General features: G+C 50.8%; 1 pseudogene; it reads left to right on the top strand.

The window, feature by feature from the left end:
* Positions 1-1,424: 1,424 nt before the first annotated feature.
* On the top strand, positions 1,425-2,907 carry LOC123191335 (putative serine/threonine-protein kinase-like protein CCR3; annotated as a pseudogene).
* Positions 2,908-5,869: the final 2,962 nt, after the last annotated feature.

Raw genomic sequence — 5,869 nt, 5'->3', positions numbered from 1 at the left:
GGGGCACACCCCGGACACGCGTGCCGCCTCTTCGGACATGCCACCACACCACCCCGCATGTATGAGGGCCCGGTGCCACGCTCCGGTGGCATTGCTACCCCCCCCCCCCAGGGCCCCGTCCCGCCTAACCCTGTAGCGTTTGACCAAGCGATCTAGCCCTTTGACTTTGCACGGACGGTCTTTGACCAGTGGACCTCCCCACCCGGTTGTGTTAGATCAGCCCATAGAAACAGTCTAGAGCAACATCCGGGCCAGACCCACAGCAAGATCCCCTCCGTGTAGACCCCACGCGTCCGTTCCCCCCCTCCGTGACACGGCGATAGCGACGTTCGTAACGGGGGGTGGCAATCGATATACCATCGGGAATGTTTTATTAGATAAGGCATAATTATCTTATGCAAAAACAAAAACTAAAATAAAGTAAAAATAACAAAACAAAGTAAAAAAAAATAAAGTAAAATTAGTATTGGAAAAAAAATAAAAAATAATAAAAGAAAATACAAAAAATACAAAAATATTATTAGAAATCTATGCCTACGGCGTTGCCGTCGGCATAGCTACGGCCACGGAACGGTAGAGCCCTGGATCGATGACGTGGCGTAGGGCGGGGATCAATGACGTGGCAAAAACCATGGGCGAGGCCTATGCCGACGGCCTAGCCGTCGGCACAGAGATGCCACCCACATCGGCGTAGCTATGCCGACGGCCGCCGTTAGCCCGTCGGCGTAGCCTGACGCCGTCAAACCCCGGGTAGACGGGCCCACGCGGTATGCCGACGGCGCCCGTCGGTATATTCGGATAAACGCCGACGGCATGTCTATGCCGACGGCCCTCGTCGGCATAGATTCCTTTACGCCGACGGCCTTTCTACACCGACGGCTTCGGTTGGGCTGTCGGGGTATGCCCATATATGCCGACGGGGGCCGTCGGCATAGATATGGCCGTCGGCAACTGCCTAAATTCTGGTAGTGTGGGTCCCACATGTCAGCATCTACCTTCTTCCTCATCCTCTTTCTCTCCTAGGCATTTCAACGAACACCTGGTGTTCGTACCCGCCAGCGTCTCCTCCCTGCCCTCCATCTCCCCCCGCAGCGCCGCGTCGGCCAGCAGGAACGCTTGCTGCCCCTTGTCCTTCCCCGCCGCCCACTGGCAGAGCTCCACGCTCGTCTGCGCGCGCCCGGCCACCAGCTCTAGCAGCACCATGCCGAACGAGTACACGTTCCACTTGGTGCACGGCTTCGTCGGGTTCTTGGCTGCCTCCGGCGCCTGGTAGTGCGCGGCCGCCTCGGCGGAGGAGGAAGGCCCGGCGCCGGCCAACGGGCTCGACCCTCCTCCTGCTCCCGAACAACCCCGCCGGCTTCAGCCTGCTGTCCCCGGCGCCGCGGACCAGCCGGTGGATGCCCAGGTCAGCCAGCAGCGGCTCCATGTCCGCGACGCACTTCTTGTCGTGGAGGTATGCCAGGCCTCTCGCCACGCCGCGTGCTCCACCCGAGGTTCATCGACAGTGTCCCCGGCTCCAGCAGCAAACAGGGCGCGACGCCGGAGCTGGACAAGTGAACCGCCGCGTCCACTTCCACAGCTGCAGGTATGTACAACTTCAACACAAATTGGTCATGCTGCTCACTGAGAAGATGTTGGAGAAATTGATAGTACCATATGCTCCGTGACATATGTGGTAAGCAATCCAAACAATTTCAAAAAAAAAAAATGCTCCGTGATGAATGGCTGACTGAATGCTTATTTGTGGACCCTTTCTTCAGGAGTTTACAGAGGCCGCCGCTGAGGAGGTACTAGTGCCGCATGGAAGTCATGAATTCACACTGGCTGAGATCGTGGCTGCCACCAATAACTTCGCCCGTGACACCCTGATCGGTTCCGGCAGCTCTGGAAGGGTGTACAGGGGAAGGCTTCACGATGGGCGAGAGGTGGCCATCAAGCGCATGTGGAAACAAGAGTCAAAATTCCATTACAAATTACAGGAAGAGTTCCGCACAGAGGTCGACATCCTCTCACGGCTCCAACACAAGCACATCATCCGCCTCCTTGGATCGTGTATGAGCCAGCAAACCGCCCTGCAAAAGGAAAAGAGGGGTCTACTAACCAGGTGGAGAAAGGAGCCGGAGGAGTTGATCGTCTACGAATACATGACGAATGGCACGCTCTTCGACCACCTTCACCCTGATCAGCGCTCCACCGCGCTGTCGCCGGTGACCATGTCATGGAAGATGCGCATCGATGTGCTTCTGGGTGTGTCCCGCGCCATTGAGCACCTGCACTGTCATCATGCCCAGTTCCCGATCATCCACCGTGACATCAAGTCGGCTAACATCCTTTTGGACGCGAGTTGGTTGCCGCGTGTGTCTGACTTTGGTTTGTCGGTCACCTGGGACATGGCGAATGATGAGACGGGGTTCATTGTCCCTTACATCGCTCGCAGGCACATACGGGTACATGGCCCCAGAGTACGCCTGCAGTCTTCTTGTGAAGCCGGCAATCGACGTGTACAGCCTGGGCGTGGTGATGCTTGAGGTTCTGACAGGGAGAACTGCTTTTGACCAAGGGAATGGCGACCTGTACCGGAGCCAACATCGTGGCAGCTGCAAGCACTGAAGCGTGTGACGCGGATTGCACGATGTTGCGTGGAGTTTGACATGAATCACCGACCAGCCATAACAAACATCGTTGTCGAACTCGAGATTGCATACGAGTTGTTCTGCAGAGACGAGTCAGATTCAGTTAACGAGTCATCAACAGGCTCCCAGTCCGATCTGGTACACTACAAACTGATGGAACTATGTTCACATCAATGCATTCAATCATGTTCATACACTGATGAAGACGGCTCACTGCTCATTTTGTTGTCTCTTCCTTAATTAGGAACCTGAGGTGTTGGATGAGGGGCGTTGACAGATGACACCGAAGGTTGAAGGCGCGTCGTCTGGAACGGTGCATGCACTATGCCGGGGGCAGGCTTCACGGTGGCCGTCAAGCGCTTCAATCACCCGATGAGCATCCTGTTAAGACACCTATGTAATGCCCGCGTAGGCGCTTGTTGGTTCAAGCAGTTTCTTTAGAAAAATAAATGGTGATGTCCAGCTATATGTGTCGCTCTAGTTTACAAGTCTGCTGTAGGATGCACTGCCCAGGATTGATGCTGGCAATTCGGCATGCTTTTGCCTTGTTTCGTTTCTGAGTTGCAGTTTTGTATGGTGAAGCCATAATAAGCAGGTAGAGTCGGCGGTCGTTCGTCAGGGTTGGCTGCGGCTGAAAACCTCTTGGAGGTAGAGTTCCCCCTTGACCTGTTTTTGGGTCAGGTTATCTTATCAATTTCATAAGAAATGAAATTGACGGGTCTTAATAATTATAGGATCTCTCTTTACTTTTGCTCCGTAAAATGGACTAAAGTATCCGGTTTAATGAGAGGGTACGTTCTAATCTCCACCGCCATGTATAATTTGTCTAAAACTTGTAAACCCTTTTCTAGAGGGGGCCGGGTGTACCCAAGCAGACTTCAAAACAAGAAAAGCTTACTGAATGCAGTGTCTCCACCTTTAGTAATGGTTACCACATTGCTAGTTTATTCAGAGTTACATGCTGAGCCAAGAAGTGATACTTTCAGGTTTATTCTTTTACATGAAGAGAGAAAAGTGTAATTGTACATTGTTGCAACATAAGAAGTTGTATTTAGCTACGACTTGAAGATGGTTGGCCTGCTAACATTGGTAGCCTGCTTGAAAACATAGACCATCTCGACCACCTCGGCTCATTGACCTGGTCTTAATTATATTACTTCTCTCTAATGTTTGTTCATATAAAATACACTAAACTACTTTGTTTAATAAAGGGATACATTCGAATCTCCCCCATGTATAATTTATCGAAATTTGTAAACTTCTCTACATGGTGTACTGAAGAAAAACGTTCATGTAAAGAATAGCAGTGATGGAGCACCAATTGTACTAAAGAAAAGCTTACTGAATGCAGTGTCTTCACCTTCAGTTAGTACCACGTTGCTAGTTCATTCAGAGTTACTTGCTGGCCCAAGAAGTAATAAGGTGAGCTTTATTCTTACATAAAGTAAGTGGAGCCTTACTTTGGGACGTGATGTATCTGCACACGAGCACATATGTGCTCTTAATCTGGGCCGCCGATCGAGTAGAGCATCGGGATAGGTTGCATTTAATTCACGGGCCATGGACTGATGCGTCGGTAAATGGGAAAATACTGATATACGAACGCTGATGTGGGCCAGGACCATGACGGATAAACGTCCGCCGTCGACGGATAAAACCAGAGCCGTGGCTCATGACGTCATGTCCCTTTCCGATCCGTGGATCAGGAACCATGCTTTCGGTTATTGCGGCAGATCCAGAGTAAATGCGGGGATGCCGGTCTGGGACTCTGGGTGGACTCGTCCCCTACCTCAGTCTGCTCGATTTTTTCATTAGGGATAGAGTTCATATGGGAAGAGGCCCTCACAAGTCTGTCCGCCGCCGGTGAAGATGGAGGGGAGTTCTTGATGCAGCTAATTGTGCGGTATGAATCTGAGGCACTTGTATCGGCTCTCATTTGATTTTTCTTTCTTCCCCGCTAGCAGATTGACCGTGTTGGAATAGGTTAATGCATTATACGGTGACCAAACCACCATTTGTTGAGCATACGTTGTCGCCGATGCAGGAGCTGAAGGCCGACGGGCAGATCTGTGAGGCGCAAGGGGTGGCGGCCGCGGATGGTGTGTGTGTGTCTGAGCAGTCGACTGGCGAGATGAATCCTAAAGACCATGGCTGGACCTGAAGGTACGACGGTATGTAGTTTTACAGATTTCTGAATTTTCATCATGGTAGCTGTACATGGAGGTAGCACCACTTCTTAGTCAGAACTAGGTCTGCTACCCCGCAAAAAAGGAAAAGAAAAAAGAACTAGGTAGCTGCAAGAATAGATGATTCTGTCAGTACTTTGATACTGAAAAGAGTTAAGCAACTTGGTTGTGATACTAGCATTTTCTGACCACGAACACTGCAGCCACTTCGTGACAGTACTGAATGACCAGAGCGCGAATTGGAATGCTTCTGTTACCTTGAAAACAAGTGCTACAACATACGAGTAGTTAAGAAAACATAATCAGAGTGTGAATTTCAATGCTTGTGTTACCTTGAAAAGAATTGGTACGGCATAGTTAAGAAAATGTAATCTGAGTGAGGATTAATCAACTTGCCTTAGTTGATTATTAAACAAATGTACTGAAAATGGTTAAGCAATCTGCCTTATGTGTTTGTATACTCAATTGATGCAGAGTGAGGGTTGGTGCACCTGCACTAGGCTGGACACCCTATCCTAATCGAGCAACTGCCCTAGGGGGAGACTAGTGTAGGATCTGACCTTTAGGTGAGATCATAGGATCAATCCCAAAATTTCATATTTAGACAATTCAAAAAATCTATTTTTTACAACATACCTACAAGGAATGTCTACAACTCCAGAAAAAATCACGGCCCCCCTCAGGGGATGGGTCGGCACGTTTGAGTCTGCAAGTGACAGTTGTGTGGGTCCGAGCGAATGCTTTGTGCTCCGAAACCGACAACGGTGGCACTTATGGGTGTCGCTTCCCTCTTGGGGGCGTTGTTGTGGATCCCAAGCAAAAGCCCTAGGGCTCCCGAGCGAAAGCCCTAGTCCGTCCTCTCGGACTCGATGACGGTGGCGTTTGGCGCCATCACCCTCTTGAGGGCGTCATCGTGGAGCCTCGGTCCCTCTCGCTTGCAGATGGCCTACGATGTAGGGTTTGCCTTTCCCTGCCATGTCGCGTCCTCGACTTTGCTTTCTCTTATCCTATAGACGTGTCAATGTGGCCTCTGTTCTCGGTCCCTGCTTT

The sequence above is a fragment of the Triticum aestivum genome, chromosome 2A (assembly GCF_018294505.1).
Source record: "Triticum aestivum cultivar Chinese Spring chromosome 2A, IWGSC CS RefSeq v2.1, whole genome shotgun sequence".
NCBI lineage: Eukaryota > Viridiplantae > Streptophyta > Magnoliopsida > Poales > Poaceae > Triticum > Triticum aestivum.
This window is presented reverse-complemented; position numbering and strand designations above follow the sequence as displayed.